This window comes from Protopterus annectens, chromosome 13.part0, assembly GCF_019279795.1.
Source record: "Protopterus annectens isolate FY-2018-M chromosome 13.part0, PAN1.0, whole genome shotgun sequence".
Taxonomy (NCBI): Eukaryota; Metazoa; Chordata; order Ceratodontiformes; family Protopteridae; genus Protopterus; species Protopterus annectens.
In genome coordinates, this window is record NC_056747.1 from 347132552 (window position 1) to 347152024 (window position 19473).

The following is a 19473-nucleotide window of genomic DNA, read 5'->3' on the forward strand; positions in this document are numbered from 1 at the left end:
CAGGAGGCCAGGAAACCAAATACTAGGAAATTTTATCTCTGTATATGGAGAAGGTTTTCTATTTTGTGTCACAAAAGACAGAGCCGCTGGACAGCGACTTGCCTCTAATTCTGTCCTACCTGTGTGAACTGCTGAAAACAGGCTTGTCTTACTCCTTCTTAAAAGTACACTTGTTTGTCATTTCTGCCTGCCTGCCTATGGAACCTCCACTAACATCCAGACTTTCAGCCAAGCTATTCCTAAAGGGAGTTTTACACTTAAGACACCCCAGAAAACCGACTCCTCCCCCCTCGGAACTTAACTATGTGCTGGAAAAGCTCACTCTGCCACCCTTTGAACCAGCTGGCAAGGCTGACTTGAAATTCTGCACTTGGAAAACAGTACTGCTAGTAGTTTTGACATCAGCCAGGAGGGTCTTAGAGCTCCAAGCCCTTTTGGCTACCCCACCCTTCTTAGTTCTCTATATGGACAGGGTCACCCTCAGGATTTATCCTTCTTTCACCCCTAAAGTGATCAATGACCTTTCCATAAATCAGGCTATTCACCTGCCTACCTTCTTTCCACACCCTTAGGGAGACAGTGAGAGAGGCCTTCACTCCCTAGATGCACAGGCAACTTAGTTTCTACTTGCATAAGACCAAGCCTATATGCAAATCAGGCCAGCTGTTTGTTTCCTTCCACACCAGGGCTGTGGGGGAAAGTTGTGGGGAAGCAAACCATTTCTTTTTGTATTGCTAGGGCCATCACCTTTTGTTACTCACACCATGGAAAGGCACTAACGGGCAACGTAAGAGCCATGGCTTCCTCTGGAGCCTTCTTGAAAGGTCTAGATACTGACTTCATTCTGGAAGCAGCTACCTAGTCCTCTGTGCACACCTTCACCAGACACTATTAGCTGGACCACATCTCAAAGACCAGAGCAGAATTAACCAGGGCTATCCTGCATGGGTTCCTGGAATCCTCTTCCAGACCACCTCCCAGCCAGCAGTGAGCTTTTGTACTCTGACACCAGTGAATACTGCAACACTGGAGTAGAAGGACATAGGAAAGTTGTGTAAAATCTTGCCATAATCATAGATAACTTTTCTTCCATGTTGCAGTATTCCTTCCCTCCTATGCCGTCAGGACTAGCTCCATCCAGGGCTTCTTGGTTCTGAGGACTGGTGTGTCCAGACGTCTCATTTATGGGCCACATACCTGCCAAACACATCAGATGTCGACGCACTATCAGGGACTGGAAAAGCTTTGGAAACCTGGCCGGACAAGCTGATGGGAAGAAGGGTAAACCTACTAGTGAATACTATGGTTATGGTAAGATTTCACACAACTTTCCTTTTCAGACTTTTGTGCTCAGAGTGGTTCAGGAGGGGTACAAATGGCACTAGATACAAATACCTCCTTTCAGGAGACTTCATCCCCATTCTCTAAGCCAAACAGAATTTTATTTCTCATGTTATTCATCACTTACCCGAGGAGTCATAAAACTAATGCCTTTAGATCAAAGTGTCAAAGGCTTCTGTTCCAGAATATTCTGGTCATGAAGGAAAGAACTTTCTTGGAGATCAGTTCTGGATCTTTACTTTCTCGACCAGTGCATGAAAGTACCAAAGTTCAAAATGCTGAGCATTCAAACACTGATGTTCTTCATGTTTCACTGTTGCAGTCATTACATTTGGGTAATTTGCTGGCAGGTTGCCCTCACTCGGCCTGATTAACAAAGTCTTGGGTCCTGCATCGGTTGCTGTCCCTTCTTCCATGACGTCAGGTCGTCACGGGTATAAAACATGCAGCCATCGCCATTACATCAGTCTTTCTTGCCATGCGGTGCCCAAAGCAGAAGCAGTTCGCAAGTGCCGGTTGGCCGACTCCTGAAATTTTCGTTTTTGAGTTTCAGAACCGAAGTCTTCAACTTAAAGCTAAGTACCCCGTTGGGGAAACTTTTTCTTTGTCCTTACTGATGTCAGTTAAAGTTAATTGCATTACTTGTGGGAAGCAAATACCACATAAAGATTTTCATTTGTACTGTGTTCCTTGCCTAGGCCCTGACCATGACGTACCTTGCTGTCGGTTTTGTGCTTTATTTAATCAGCGCCAAATATCAGGAGATGTCAATGCGAAAAATAAACTTATAACAACAAAACACACTGCAGGAGGTAAACCAAATTCCGGACTTCCAACCGTAAAAAAAACAGATTTTTTTTGGATAACTGACAACAATAAAACGCTTAACGAATCACCGCGTTTTTCATCTGTTCATACAGACTTCATCAGACAAATAATTACTAACATCACTTATATGCTATCCTAAACATTTAAATTATTCAATGGCATCTGAATATAATTTAGCTCATTAATATGTAAACATACCTCACAAATACTGACACCAATACACATACTGTTTAAATCACACCATCTTCAGAAAATAATTTCTTATATTTCATTCCTCATCTGTAGTGGATATCATCATTTAAAATTAAATATATATATATATATATATATATATATATATATATATATATTAATCCCACCACTTGGTGAATTGAATGTTGATTTATAAATGTATATAGCAACTCAGATGCAAGTCTGATCTACGCATTTGTTCAAAATTCTTTGTACCACATTCTCTAAACAGTACTACCCCCAAGTGGACAAATTGTACAATTACAAGCATACATATCATTCCGTTCATAAACCAAGCTGTATTCTATAATAGGCAGGATGTCTAAACACATTAGAAATCCATAAATTATATATATATATATATATATATATATATATATATATATATATATATATATACACAATACAATATATATTAATAAATAATGCATATAATGTATAAATAAATATAAATATATTTGCCAACTATAAAAGCCATAAGACCTAACAAAGTTTTAAAAACATTGACTCACAATACAACTTCATATAATACATTTAAATAATTTATAATCTAACTGCCCTCATTTTGAGAACAGGTGCAAGGGAAATACCATAATTTTATACCTGGATATCTATTAGCTTCTAATATAATTTGCCAGTATAATTCATGGTATTCAACCTTTGTTTCCCACATACCGCCCCTTTCATCTTTCAGAACTTCCTCTATAATAAAAAATTTATATTTCGCTAGGGGGAAAATTATATTATACCTAAATAAGGCATTACTCTCTCTTATTTTTAATATCGTTCATATGTTCATAAACTCTCCGCCTTATTTTCCTCTCAGTTTTTCCCACATAAAACCCCAAACATATTTCACATATTGCAATGTGTACGACACCGTGGGTGTCACAGGTACTGTGTCCTACTAACAATTTCTCTCCCCCTAGATTCAATATATATATACAATCTTTATTAGCCATAAGTGGACATTGAGTGCACATCCCACATGGGTATGTACCCCTTAATTTTGTAGTTTTCTTTTGACCACCACCCTGAACCCGATGAACCAATCTTTAATATTAATAAGATTGTATATATATTGAATCTAGGGGGAGAGAAATTGTTAGTAAGACACAGTACCTGTGATACCCATGATGTCGTATACAGTGCAATATGTGAAAAATGTTTGGGGTTTTATGTGGGAAAAACTGAGAGGGAAATGAGGAGGGTTTATAGGTTCATAGGTTGATACTAGGCTATCTGTCCTTGGGCATTTATAATCCTAGCCAGAGTGTGTTTGGCTTTCGCCACCCTTTTAGATTAATTGACTGTGCCTCTGTATAGTAGGTCACAGAAGGTAGCCCTTTTAAGGTTAGTTTTACTGTACCTCTGTCAAGAAGGGACATAGAAGAGATCCCAGGGGTAAACATACGATCTCCCATCCACTCATCAAGATTTCTCTTGAAGAGGGTCAGTGAGGGGCTCTGCCTAACATGGATTGGGATTTTGTTCCAGAGTGAGGGGAGCCCCTGGGATATGAATTTGTCTCTCCAGCATGTCCTATTTATTTCTGTGCTGAGGTTCAAGTCCCTGGAGCGTGTAGCTCTAAGGGATTTGGATTTCCTGAGGTGAAGCATGTCCATGCTTATGAACATATGAACGATATTAAAAATAAAAAGAGAGTAATGCCTTATTTAGGCATAATACAATTTGCCCCCTAGCGTAATATAAATTTTTTATTATAAAGGAAGTTCCGAAAGATGAAAGGGGTGGTATGTGGGAAACAAAGATTGAATACCGTGAATTATACTGGCAAATTATATTAGAAGCTAATAGATATCCTGGTATAAATTATGGTATTTCCCTTGCAGCCGTTCTCAAAATGAGGGCAGCTAGATTATAAATTATTTAAATGTATTATATGAAGTTGTATTGTCCCTGCGGTAGTGGTGCTGCTGTAGTGTTGTCGCTTCACAGCAAGACTGTCCCGTTCGATTCTCAGCTACAGCGTCTTCTGTGTGGAGGCATGCGTGAATGAGCGTACTTTCATTGAAGGCTGTGCGTCAGGGCTGGTAACTCGGCACGTAAAAATCCACTACCAAACATTAGCGGACCGGAGTTCTGCTGTGGCGACCCCTAACCGGGATAAGCCGAAAGACACAACAACAATATGAAGTTGTATTGTGAGTCAATGTTGTTAAAACTTTGTTAGGTCTTATGGATTTTATAGTTGGCAAATATATTTATAGTTATATTTATTTATACATTATATGCATTATTTATTAATATATATTGTATATATATATATATATATATATATATATATATATATATATATATATATATATATATAATTAATTATTTTTGGATTTTTAATGTGTTTAGACATCCTGCCTATTACAGAATACAGCTTGGTTTATGAATGGAATAATATGTATGCTTGTAATTGTACAATTCGTCCACTTGGGGGTAGTATTGTTTAGAGAATGTGGTACAAAGAATTTTTAACAAATGCATAGATCAGTTACATCTGAGTTGCTATATACATTTATAAATCAACATTCAATTCACCAAGTGGTGGGATATATATATATATATATATATATATATATATATATATATACATATATATATATATATATATATATATATATATAAATATAATATATAATTTTAAATGGTGATATCCACTACAGATTAGGAATGAAATATAAGAAATTATTTTCTGAAGGTGGTGTGATTTAAACAGTACGTGTATTGGTATCGGTATTTGTGAGGTATGTTTACATATTAATGAGCTACATTATATTCAGATGCCATTGGATAATTTAAATGTTTAGGATAGTATACAAGTGATGTTAGTAATTATTTGTTTGTCTGATGAAGTCTGTATGAATAGATGAAAAACACGGTGATTCGTTAAGCGTTTTATTGTTGTCAGTTATTCAATAAAATCTGTTTTTTTTTTTTACGGTTGGAAGTCCGGCGTTTGGTTTACCTCCTGCAGTGCATTTTATTTAATCAGCGCACTATCCGTCGTCGGTACATTTTTGCTTCTAAATATTTCGGTTTTCAGTTTAATTATCCAGAAATGACGTCGGTTAGCCATCGGACTACCGGAATTCTGAAAAAATGCGAAGAAAAAGAGGACGTTGAATCCCAAAACTGCCGACGACGCTTCTCCTAAGCCAGTCGCCGGTACTCTGAGGTGCTTTCGCAGCCCCTGATACCCGCTACTTCTGATTCGCAGGCCTCTAATGAGACCCATTCAGAGTCCGGTGTGCCACGAGATGCTTCACCTGTGGAACCCCCTGATGTCTCTACCTTGGATGGGTCCGGAGCCGCTGTGCTGGCACCGGCTTCTGAGGGTGTATTCAGGCCTACAGACTTGCATGTTAAACCGCCTCCACCTTCAATACTAAGGCCTAAATCTCGATCTATGTCAAAAAAAACCGACGCCCAGGCCACATGTTCAGGCCCCTATGCCTAGAAAACAAATGATCAAAATGGCTGAAGATTTAATTACTCTAATCAGGGGGTACTCAACCCCTCCCTTCTAAGAGGCCTAGGGCTGAGCTTGACTATGAATCTTCTGATCAGGACTCCGTTTTTTCTGACTCTTCTAATGACCTGGATTTGGCCATACCTACTTATGAGGATTCTGATGCAGAGGATTCCATTCCCTCTGCCCCCCCCCCCCACAGGACTTTTCTTTTGGGTAAGCTTTACATACCTTATAGCTGGTCCTAATGCTGTATAAATCCATCCTCCCAACCATAGCTTTGGGAATCTACCCAAATGTAATGGCTGCAACAGTGAAACACGAAGAACATAGTGCAGTTGTGTACACTTACCATAAATGTAGATGTTCGAGTGTATTCACTGTTGCAGTCCTGGTTACCCTCCCTCCAGCCCCATGTCTTTCTCTTACTATACCCGTACTTTCTTTTACTGTGCTTAAAAGCCTTTTTGGTGCATTTGCTTTTGGTTGGAGGTATATTTTTGTGTTTTTAATTTTATTTTGCTCCCCATTTGGCGGGCACCTGACATCTGGGCAAGAAAAACTGATGTAATGGTGTCTGCTGCATCTTTTATACCCTGACAACCTGACATCATGGAAAAAGTTACAGCAACTGATGCAGGACCGAAGACTTTGTTAATCGAGCCGACTGTGGGCAACCTGCCAGCAGATTACCCAAATGTAATGACTGCAACAGTGATTACACTCTAACATCTACATTTATGGTAAGTGTACACAAAACTGTACTTTTATCCCTCTTACTTCCCTTAAGTGTCATGGTAAAATTAGATCTAGAAGTTGCTTATCACAGTACCATAGCTTCAGGCTTCAAGAAATTTCTCAGATTCTCTGTTACTGTGTCACATCATCTGTTCATTGCATTGCACTTTGGGTTATCTACAGCTCCATGGGTATTTACAAAGTGTCTAGCTCTAGTCATTGTGCATTGCAGAATGTATGGTATTGACATGTTTCCTTATTTAGATGACTTATCTTTGCAGAGTGTTAGTAACTCTTACTATGAGTTTCTTCTCCTCTTAGCAGTCATTGATTCCAGGTAAATGTGCAGAAATCCTCCTTGATTCCATCACACAGAATCATGTTTTTGGGTTGCCTTAGACACTTCTCAGCAAAAGGCTTTTTTATGTAGGAGAAGGTAGATTATTTGAAAACTTTTAGGATTCTCCAATCAGTCTCAGACTTCTGCAAGAGAATACCTCTGGATTCTAGATTTTATAACCTCTATAATTCTCATGTTTCCTCTTGCCGAGATTGTATACGAGAAAAATACAGTGGTTTGTAAGAAACAATTGGGCCCAAAATCTTCACCCTTTGGAGTTTCAGATTCCAGTTTTGGTCTTGTTGAAAAAGAAGTGCACTAGTAAAGACAGCAAATGACTCTGAGTCCAGGTCTCCTATTCTTCCCAGATCCCCAGTTAGTCTGTAACTACAAGCACCTCAGATTTTGCTTGGGGAGAAGTTTTTTCAGGCCTGTGGAACTCTTCATATAGACCATAGCAAATAAATATCAAAAAGATGTTGGCAGTGATGCATGAATTAAAATCTTTTCAACATCTATGGTCCCCAGGGCCTTTTCAGGTGAAGGACAACAACACAGGCATGTGGTACATAAGCAAGCATGGGGTTACCATGTCGTACTGTCTCTAGGCTGGCTATGATGTTTTGGAAGGTAGCTCTGCAGCATTCCTTAATCGTCCAAGCATCTTGCATTCCATTACAGCAAAATATAGTGGCAGACAAGCTGAGCAGGAGGAGGACAGACCCTCAAATAGAAATTTTACAGTGGGATCTTCCAGACGTTGATCCAGTTGTGGGGAACGCATCAAATAGTTTGCTTACTTTTAAAACAGACAACTGAGCAAGTTGTGCTCCATGGCTCCTTGCAGGCAAGCTTAGTAAGCAGATGTATTTTTCATTCTTGTGGTCCATAATGTTATGCATTTCCACCCTTTCCAGTGATACCCAAGGTAATTCTAAAAATACAGAAGGGCTCTAAAAGTAATTGTGGTTGACTTCCTTTTGGTCCAGGCAAAATTTGATGTCCTGTATCACGGTTGCAGAATTCCTTGCCAAGGGTAGCTTGATTTGTGGGGCCTGTATGCCATAGCATTAGGATTTTATAGATGTCTTACATCATGCATATGCTCCCCACTCACAGCATAGGGCATAAAGGCTTACATACCTTTGAACTTCTTTGCCACCAGTCCGAACACCATTATTGATCAGTCTGAGTGCTCCTCTTGATAATAAGAACCTGTTTGGTTTTGCGGCTGCTGAGCTTAAGTGTCTGCAGGATAAAGGTAAGGCTTTACAGGAATTGAAGCATATATTTGTTTCTCCTGTTCCTAAGTTCCAGAGGATGTATCCATCTAAATCTGCTTTTGTTTGCAGACACCCTCACCCTCCTCCCAAAGGTAAGAAGGGTTTTAGGCAGGTTCCTCCTGCTAAGTCTACTGACACCTCCTTTTCAAGACCAGCCAGGTTCTGACTATTTGCGTCTTCCTTTTCTGAGGCAGGTTCCCTTATCTCTTTCTTTCCCTGTCCCTTCCAAATTGGTTAAGGATCACTCAAGACTCTTGGGTTCTGTCCGTCATCCATCAGGAATACTTCATGGTATGGAAATCCTTTCCTCCTTTTTCTGGGCATCCCTCAACCTCCTCAGGAATAGCTTTCTTTCTTCAGTGCTACTTCAGGACCTTCTGGCACAAGACAGCATTGAAGCTGTGCCCCTTTCCCAGGAAGGGAAGGAGAATTATTCCAGAATGTTTCTGGCTCCCAGGAAGGAAGGCACCTGGAGACCCATTCTAGACCTCTGTCAGCTTAACACCTGTCAGAAGATCCCTTCCTTTTGGATGTTATCCCTTCAGACCCTATTTCCTGTTCTTATTCCCCAGGCTTTCCTTGTCTCCCTGGATCTCAAGGAGGCTTATCTTCACTTCCCAATTCATCCTCTTTTCAGGAAGTTTTTGCATTTCTCTGATTCTTCATTGCACTTTCATTTCTTTGCCCTTTCTACTGCCCCAAGGGTTTTCACCAAATACCTTGCTCCTGTGATTGTTTTTTGCAGGATGAGAGGGGTTCAGTTATCTGGGCGACATACTCATTCAGCCCCCCCCATACCTTGTTTCCGCACCTCCACTATACAGTTTGTGTCTTGCAAACCCTGAGGTTTACAGTAAACTTCCAGAAGTCAGTCCTAGTTGCTACTTAGGAGGATCATGTGTTTCTCGGTTGCAGGCTCCAGACCATTCCTATACTGGCTTCCCTGCCTCTTCCCAAGGCTCTTTCTCCACTCACCTTTTCTTCAATCCCTTCTTCCTAGGGTTCCATTTCCTGCCAGGGAGTTTTTAAGGGTACTAGGATTCATAGCTTCCACTGTTCCTAGGTTGCACCTAGCCAGGCATCATATGAGAACTTCATTGGTTCCTAAAGTCAGTATGGCTCCAGCACTGTCATCCTCTAGATTTTCTAGTCCCTCTTCTTCCATGCCTGAAGCTTGAACTTTAGTGGTGGAGTCATCAGCTGTCTCTGAACTTGGGACTTCCTTTGTAGCCCCTAGCCCTTCCTCAGGAACTTTTTTTTTCCAGATGCCTCAGGCAAAGGGTGGGGAACCTCTTTTGGTCTTCTGAAGGTCCAGGGTCTGTGGCTCCCTCATCAGAGGTCAGATCACATCAATGTCAAGGAGATAATACCTCTCCTCCTCCCCCTTCAGTCCTTTCATTCCCCTTTTCTTCCAGGGCTTCTCAAAATCTTTACAGGCTATCACAGCAATGTTGTACATCAACAAGCGAGGGGGCATGTTCCTACCTTCCTTGCAAGCTAGCTCTCTAAGTTCAGAATCTAGCTATCCACAGTCAAGAGACTCTTCAAGCTGTATACATGTCTTCAGAGCAAAGTATATTGACAGACTGAGCAGGTCCAAATCGCAGGCTCGTGAGTGGATGCTTCATAGAGGTGTGTTTCTGGACATTGTCCATCAATGGGATACTGCTCAATAAATGTTTTTGCCTCCCCTTTGAACAGGCAGCTTCCTCTTTTTTGCACAAATGTCTGAAGTCCTCTGGCTTTTAAAGTGGACACCCTATTTTTTTTTTTTTTTTTGAAGGTGGTGTTTCCCTATGCCTTTCCCTCCCCTTCCTTTGATTCAAAGGATCCTACACAAGATAGAGCAGGGCTCCCTCAAAATTTTGTTGGTGACTTCTTGGCCCAGACAGCAGTGGTTCCCTATTCTTTTGCACCTAGCCAAGGGCAGTCACCACAAGTAACCTCACAGGGTAGACTTAAACAAGACAAGGGGTTTCGCATACATCATCAGTTGTCTATTTTTCAACTGACATTGTAGATGATAGGGTTTCAATCCTTTTTAGACACCTTTTTCTGAAGAAGTGCTTAGGGTTCTGCAGGATGCTAAAGTACTGTGTCCAAATGGAAGAGATTTTCTGTTTGGTGCCTTGCTTGTAACCAGTATCAACTTTCTGTGGAGAGCCCTCTGATTCTCTCTCATTTTTCTTAATAGTTCCATGCTGGGTTACGATGATCTTCTGTTAAACCTCACCTTTTAGCTATTTCTGCTAGTCTCCCATTAACTCCTCCTCTAGGTTTGAGGTTAAGCAATTTCTTAAAGGAGTCCTTTATATCAGACCTCCAAGGAAGTCTATTCCACCTTCCTGGGACCTTAATTCTGTTCCTGAAAAACTGACTCGGGCTCCTTCTGATCCTCCAGCTTCAGCTTCCTTACCACATTGCACATGGAAGACTGTTCTTCTTTTGGCCCTTACATCAGCAGAGTGTCTGAACTCCAGACTGTTATGGCTGTTGCTCCTTTTTTGTTTTGTTTTTCATAGGGACAGGGTATCCGTACTAATCCTCCTTTTATGCCCAAGGTAATTAATGAATTGTCTCTTAATCAGGCTATTAATTTGCCCTCCTTTTTTCCTTATCTGTCATTACAAAGTTAAACTTAGCTGTATAATGCTTGATGGTGTGTTTGTACAAGGCATTGGACTGACGGGCACATCTAACGTCACTAAGAAGTTCAGAAATGCACGTTTAAAAAAAAAAAAAAAAATAGTAAGATTAATATTGGTTTACTGCAAATTACTTTGGATGGACAACCTTTATGTTTATGGCAGTTGAGACGGATTGGGTTATTTATTTGGTCATATGTACATGGCATGCTTTTTATGTTGGGCAAACCTGTTGTCCTTTAAAACCCACATTTCTGAACATCTTAGTGATGATAGATGTGCTCATCAATCTAATAATGCCTTATATATAGACACTATCAAGCGTCCTACAGCTAAGTCTGGCTGGTACGATTAATATTAGATAAGAAAGAAAAAAGATGGATTATGAAATTAAGAACACTTTTTTTTCCCACTGGGCTTAATAAATATCTCTGATCAACCAGTGATAGGGAGGTTGCTGTTGTTTTAGGGTGTGGGGATTGTTTATTGCACTGATGAAGGCTTTTTTGCTGAAACTGGTTTGCTCATTTTTTGTCTGCTCTCAACTTGGATGTTCATGAGAATATAATGTAGATTTTATATGCTGACTATTGAGTGTTGACCATTTGACATTTTGGGACTGCTGTATTTTGGCCGTACACCTATTCCGTACATGCGGGGTTTGGTTGTGTGTAGGTTTTATAGGGTGCCTGAGGACTGTCAATTTCTTTACAAGTGCCCTTCTGCAGACCCCTTGGTGGTGTCTGTAGCTTCTGACAAGCCATCTCTGTTGCTACCTTCTGAGTTATTGCCTTCTGATAAAGATAGCAGAACAATGGAAAGGGTGGGGAAAAAGGTTTATATCTTTGCTACTGTAGCTTTTAGGGTGGTCAGTTATGAGACCCATATGTCCAGGTACATGATGTTGGCTGTTCTTTCCCAGGTCTGTCAGGTAATTTTTGATCTTAGACTCTGAAATTACTCTCTCCTTGTTAGGAACTTCCTCCCAGGTGGCTTGTCATTCCATCAAGTGTAGTTATGATGCAGCAGATGCTTCCTGTAGGGCTACTGCTTTTGAGTCTGTGATGAGATATTCTTGACTTTGACTTTAACCTTTGCGTGATGATGTTAAGGCTACGTTGATGGATGCTCCTGTCTGCTGATTTGTGTAAGGTTTTTCCGGATAAGGCTGAGACTTTACAGAAACTTAAACATTTTTTTTGTTTCTTCTGTACCCAAGTGTCAAAGAAATTACCCCAGTAAAAGCCAGCCTTTATTCGTAGGCAATCTTGCCCTCCCCAAGGGTAAGAAAAGTGTGAAGCTGGCTCCTCCTACTAAAGCTACTCAGATTTCTGTGCACCAGAGGTCTTCTTTTCCTGATAAACCTGGTACTGTCTGACTATCCTATTCTTCCCAGCCATATTTCTCTTTCTCTTCACTAATGTAAGCTATTTCACTTGGTCTGTAAGGGAAACAAGGGTAAAACGTGGTTAGGCTTCTAAGGGCCTTAGGGCCAATAGCCTAGTAACCTCCTGTCTCTCTCTCTCCCCATTTGGTTAAAGATTATTCAAGACTCCTGGGTTCTGCCCATTATCCGCCAAAGGTATTCCATAGTCTGGAAATCTCTTCCCTCTTTTATGGGAATTCCTCATCCCCCTCATGAACAGCTGTCCTTTTCAGGGGTGCTTTAGGATCTTTTGAGTCAGGGTACTATTCAAGAAGTTCCTGTTTCCCAAAGGAAGAGGGAGTTTTACTCCAGAATGTTACTAGTACACAAGAAAGAGGGTACTTGGAGACCAGTTTTAGACATCTCTCATCTAAATGCATTTCTGAAGGTTTCCTCTTTTCAAGTGTTGTCCCTTCAGACTTTGTTCCCTCTTCTGCTTCCTCAGGCTTACATGGTGTCTCTAGATTTCAAGGATACTTATCTCCATATCCCAATTAAACCCCCTTTTCAGGAATTTTTACACTTCTCTTCTTCCTGGCATTTTCAGTTCTCTGCTTTGCCCTTTGGCCTTTCCACTGCTCCGTGGGTATTCAGCAAATGCCTCACTCCTGTGATTGCTCTTTGCAGGCTAAGGGGAGTCTGTCTTTCCCTTCTTGGATGACCACTTGTTTTAGGCATCCTCTCCGGAGTTTGCTAAACCTTCATTTTGCACCCTCCCTTGTGCAGAGCCTGAGGTTCACTATAAATATCAAAGTCCTTTCTGACGTTTCCTCAGGATCATGTCTTTCTGGGGTGCATGATCCAAACTGTTCCTTTTTTGGCATCCCTGACTTCTCCCAAAGCCCTAAGTCTCATTTCCTTTTATCAATGACAGCAAAGGAATTTCTGACAGCTCTGGGGTTCATGGCTTCAATCATCCCTGTGCTGCCTTTTGCTATACTTCATGTGAGAAAACTTCAGTGGTTTCTAAAGTCAGTTTGGCTTCAGCATTCTCTTTCCTCAGATTATTTACTTCCTCCTCTTCCATGTCGGAAGTAGGATCTTCAGTTGTGGTTTCAGCAGTTGATTCTCCATCCAGGGCTCCCATTTCATCCACCTCTTCCCTCTCGGTAGCTATTCACAGATACCTCAGACATGCGATGAGGAGCAGCTTTCGTCTCTCTAAAGGTGTGGGGAGTTTGGTTGCCTCATCAACAAAGACCACATCAATATCAAGGAGATAAGAGCTCTTCTGGGTCTTCAGGCCTTTTGTCCTCTCTTCTCGCTAGGATCTTTCAAGGTGTTTACAAGACAGTACCACGTTGATGTGGTATGTCAACAAATGGGGGGGGGGGCAAATCTTATCTTCTTTGCTTGTTAACACTCCTAGTTTGGGAACTAGCTATCGAGTATCAAGTGACACTCTAGGCAATGTACATTCGTTCAGGTCAATACATTGTGACAGACTCTTTGAAAAGGTCCATAACACAATCCCACCAATGGATGCTTCACAGGGTCGTGTTTCTGGACTGCCCACCAATGGGGTACTCCTCAGATCTTTTTGTCTCCCCTCTGAAAAGACAACTTCCTGTTTTTTGTGCCAGAGTCCCAGGTCCTCTGGTTTGGAAGGTGGATGCCCTCTCTTTTTCTTGGAAGGGGATGTTTCTTTATGCTTTCCTCCCCTTTCCCCTCATTCCACAAGCCCTGTTCAAAACAGAACAGGATACTCCCAGTATTTTGCTGGTGACTCCCTTTTGGCTGAGACAGCATTGGTTCCCTCCTTTTCTGCATTTAGCCAAGTGCAGTCATCAGAAGTTATCTCACAGGGTCGATCTGCTCTCACAAGGCAAGGGATCTCTCATCCATCCCCCCCTGTCCACTCTTCAACTGACACTGTGGGTGACAGGATTTTGATTCCACATAGACACCTTTTTTTCTGAGGACGTACTTAGTGTCCTGCAGGAGGTCAGGAAACCCACTACTAGAAAATCCTACTTATACAAATAGAAGAGGTTTTCTGTTTGTGTCTTTCTTGTAACCTAGATCCATTTTCAGTGGATGTTCCTTTTGGTTCTCTCATCTATGTGAAATACTCAATGCTGGGTTGGCTTATTCTTCTGTTAAGGGCCACTTATCAGCTGTTTTCTGCTTGTCTGCCTGTATCACCTCCTTTAGCATCTAGATTTGTTTTAAAGGCATTCTTCACATTAGGCCTTCTAGGACGCCTGTTCCTCCCCCCGGATCTTAATTTTGTTTTAGAAAAATTGATCCAGGCTTCTTTTGTGCCTGCAGTCTCAGCTTCCTTGCAATATTGCTCTTGGAAGACTGTACTTTTGTTAGTCCTTACTTCTGCCAGACAGGTGTTTGAGCTTGAAGTCTGTATGGCTTGACCTCCTTTTTGGTGTTTCATAAGGACAGGGTATCCCTTTGTACTAATCTTGTTTTCATAAGGACAGGGTATCCCTTTGTACTAATCCTCTTTTTATACCTAAGGTGGTGAATGAGTTCTCTTAATCAGTTTATTCATTTGCCCACGTTTTCCCTTCTCCGCAATTTGCCATTGAGAAGGTGCTGCACAGTTTCGATGTTCGTAGACAATTCAGCTTTTATTTGGATAAGACTAACACTTTTCTTGAGGCAGCTACCTGGACTTCTGTGCATACTTTTGCAAGTTGGATGGAATTTCCTGAGCTAAAGCTTGTTTTCCTAGGGCCATCCTACACGGCTTCCTAAAGAGCTCTGTTGGTTTTTCCTCCCCCCCCCCTCCTTCTTGAGCTTTGACACTCTTCCTATTGTAATTAATACTACAACAGTGAAGTGGAAGGGCATAGTACAGTTAAGTAAAATCTTCCCATAATGGTAGATGTCCTTTTTTTTCACTGTAGCAGTATTTAGTCCCTCTCTCCACCCCCTGGTCCATTCCTCTCTTGGACGTACCGATTATGTCTCTTTTCCTTGAACTGGTGTTCGTACTAGGGCTCTCATTTCTGCGGTTGGTACCTCCAAACATCACCTTTATGCCCTACACTACATGAGGAGCATGTGTGATGTATAGCGCATCTTAAAGCAACCTAAAGACTTTGGTATACTGGCTGGACACCAGGCTGCTTTTGGCATGGGATCCCTATTGTAATGAATACTGCAACAGTGAAGAGAACATCTACCATTATGGTAAGATTTTACACAACTGTACTGTATGTTAAGATTTTACACAACTGCACTTTCTCCTTTCTTATGGAATTTGTCAAAGGTAATTTCCAAAAGCTTCCTCACAGACTAGACCTTCTCACAAGACAAGGGAGTTTGATGCACCTCAATCTCAAACAATCTCAACTAAGTGCCTGGGGGATTCTGTTTTGATTCCTTTTATGCACCTCTTCCACAAGTTGTGCAGCAAGTTGTAAAGGAGGCAAATAAAATCTGTTACCAGAGCATCTTTATTTATTGACATTTCATTCCTGGAAAGGTCCGACTGGGTAGAAGCCCATTTTCAGAGGATGCTGTGGAAGAAAAGCTCTAAAGTATTGCAAAAACATTTTAAGAAGAATTTTGCAGTCTTCAAAGATAATACAAAAATTAACTATACCAAGTTAGACAAAATATAAAAACATTTGTTACGAATAGATACAAGTTATGTGACAAGTGGAATCATTTTCTAGTTGGTGCCTAGCCAGTAACCTGAGACATGTCAGGGATTATGTACCACTGGTTTTGAAATGCAAGTTACTTTCCTCCAGACTGTTAATCCTTTATAAAGGTACATTTTGTGGCCATTTCAACATGTTTGTCCATGGGTCTTCCCCATTCTTTGTGTTTAGTAAAAGTTTCTTAAGGGTGGGTGGGGGGTTTACATATTAGACTTAGAAAACAGATGCCCCCTTTTTTGGATCTTACCTTTGCGCTGGAAAAGTTGATTTATCTCCCTTTGAAACGGCTAATCAGGCTGATTTAAAGTTCTTTATTTTGGAAGTCTGTTTCTATTGCTCTGACATTACAAGAAGAGTTTTCGGAGTTATAATCTGTCGGTGAGTGAACCCTACCTGACCTTCCATAGAGAGAGGGTCTTTCAGAGTGAAAGTCCCTCATTTTTGCCGAGGGTTGTTTGAGAGCTTACTTAGAATCAAGCCATCAATCACCCAGTGTTCTATCCAGAAAAAGGGAGAAAGAATTATATGTACTCTGGCTGTGCTTAGATGCCTTTTTTTTTTTTTTTTTTTTTTTTATAAAACATAATACTTGAGAAAAGCCAATTAGCTGTTTATTTTTTTATGTTTGGTATAAGAAAGGACAACCCTGTCAAAACAGACAATTTCGAGATGGTTGTCCCCCACTATTGCCTTTAGTAATGGTGAATCAGTTCTAGGCAGTATAAAGGTGCATTCTGCTAGAGCCTTGGGATCTACAGTGGCATATTGGAAAGGGGTTCATAGGTTCATATGTAGGTACTAAGCTATCTACCTGGAGGCATTTATAAGCCTAGCCAGAATGTGTTTGCTTTTGCCACCCCCTTAGATTAGTTCCCTGTGCCTCTGTCCAGCAGAGCCACTGAAGTGTTCCCGGGTGTAAACTTGGTTTCCCATCGTCAAGGTTTCCTTTGAAGAGTGTTAGTGAGGAGCTCTGCCTAATGTAGATTGGAATCTTGTTTCAAAGCATGGGAAGTCTCTGGGACAAGAATCTATCCCTCCAGCATGTCCTATTTATTGTTGTGGTAAGGTTTAGATCTCCAGAGCGTGTGGCTCGAGGAGATATTGATTTCTTTAGGTGGAGCATGTCCATCAGTTCTGGGTTGGACATGGCCTTGTATGTCAGGCAGAGATCACCTCTGAATAGGCAGTATGCAACTGAGTACAGCTGGAGTTTCTTCAGTCGAGCTGCATAGGTCATCTGTTTGAGGCCAGTGATACTCTTGGTGAGGTAACCAAAAATAATAATGCACCCGATAGCCATCAACGAAAACTCCACTTTATTAGAACCAAACATCAGCAAAATCCATTAGTTGTTAAGCACTTTCATCTAGTGGTTTTTGTGCATCCTGGAACTTTTTTTTGTTGTTGACGCTTGGTGAGGTATTTCTGTGGTCTTTTCAGCTGTTGCAGATGTCTTCTAAGGTACATCCCAAATGGGGCATTGTTACTCTGATGGGTCTGATGAGTAGAGAGGGGCACAATGACCTTTTTTGATCTGGATACCAACCCTATTGTGATTAGGTGGGCCACATAAAAGGATTTTCTAACCACTTTAGCAATGTGATTATCAAAGGAGAGATTACTATTTACTTGGGTCCCCAGATCCCTTATTACATCTTCCATATTTAGGGGACTACCACCTATGTGGTAGTTTGTGGGTACTTTGTTTTATCCAAAGGGGATGACTATGCACTTTTTGGCATTTAGCTTGAGGCCATGATTTTGACACCAGGTACCCGTCTCAGTGAGACCCTTTTGGAGGATGTCTGTGTCAGCCGGTGAGTCAGTTATAGTCCTTTGTTTGCAGTCGTCTGCAAGCTTGGTCAGCCATAGTCCTCCTGTGCTTGCCTGTACCTCTGAAAAGTATATGCCAAACTGGAAGGGGTCCTAGGACTGACCCCTGAGGAATGCCACTTGTAACAGGTTTAGAGTTGGACCTAGCTCCTGCAACTCTCACCATGTGGTTTCTGTCCATTAGCCAGTTGGCAACCCATCTTGTGACGTAGGGGTTTATGTTCAGGCTGGTGAGCTTGTCTATAATACCAGAATGGGGAATGGTGTCAAAGGCCTTTGCGAGGTCTAGGTAGGCTGTGTGTACCACCTTTCCCTCATCTATAGCCTTGGTAACTGTCTCAAAGAAGTCCACCAGATTTAGGAGGCATGATCTGCCCTTAAAGCCGAACTGGGTAGGTTCCAGTGTTTGGAGGTTCACAATGTCTCTGTTAATGCGTTCCATGATGATGCGCTCAATAGCCTTGCAGACCAAGCTAGTCAGAGTTATAGGGCGATAGTACCCTAGGTCTGTTGTGGCTCCACCTTTGTGGAGTGGAATAATCGTTGCTGTCACCATTCTGTGGGTCCATACCCTGTGGAGAGGCAGAGTTTGAACAGTGTGTTTAGGTGAGGGGTTAGTCCGTCTTTGTGCTCATGTAGGATGCAGCCTGGGACACCGTCCAGTCCCATTGATTCTTTGTTTTTGGCTTTGGAGAGGGCTGTTTTAACCCGAGTGTCTGTGATTTTAGGGGGCTCTACATTCTTCTGGTATGGTTATAGGCTTTTTTGGGAGTGAGAGAGGGGTGACGTTTGCACTGAACCTGTCTGCCAGAATGTTGGCGATATCCGTCGGTTCAATGCATTTTGTGCCATTCTGCACTAACTCCAAGCAGACCTGAGCATTGCCACTTAGATTCTTGACATAGCTAAAGAATGCCTTGTGGTCATCTTTGGAGTCCTTGGCAATTTTTCTTTCGAAGCTAGCCTTGGATGGTTTTATAAGGTATCATAGTTTCTTGCTGATACTGATCAGGGATATCTTCACTTCTTGGGATTTTACTCTTTTCTGTACTAGTTTCCTCCTGTTGTATAGCTTGTTTATGGCAGGGGTCCACCAGACTGGTTTTCTTTTCTTGGAGGAATGAGTCTTGATTTTGCTTGGGATAGCACAATCCATGCATTCTTGTTGGTGCCCGTAGAATGCAGTAGTAAAGGATTTTGCAGCTTGGGCAGCGTTATCCTTTAGCATGGGGGTGGGGGGCTTTGAAACTTTCCACCTCAGTCTTAAATAATGTGAAGTTTGCTTTTGAAAAGTTTTTCAGTGTGGTTTCCTTGACCGGGGGTGGGGGCGGAATGTGGATATCCAGAGTGATTTGTTTATGGTCAGATCTAACCAGCGAGGGGTTGACCACCGGTGTGGAACACCAATCACCCATGTTGGTGATGACCAGGTCCAATATGTCACCTCTGGTGGGAGTGTTGACCAGTTGGTCCAGGATGTTTGAGTGTATAAATTCTAGGAAATGTTGGGCAAGGGAGTTAGTACTTGAGTAGTTCTGCCAGTTGATGTTTGGGTAATTGAAATCACCCAATATTAGGGTGTTTGGTAGGGCCTTTGTTTCCCAGTGTTTCCAAAAATGCAGAATGGGGGTCCTGGGATATGGTGGGTTGGATTGTAGAAGTATTTTAGAGCCAGTAACTTGGTCATCTTTATTTACT

General features: G+C 41.5%; 1 protein-coding gene across 1 annotated transcript in view; it reads left to right on the forward strand.

The window, feature by feature from the left end:
* The window catches only part of MED12 (mediator complex subunit 12), a 4088267-nt gene that overhangs the window by 2008816 nt on the left and 2059978 nt on the right, over positions 1-19473 (forward strand). The gene's annotated exons all lie outside the window — the stretch shown is intronic.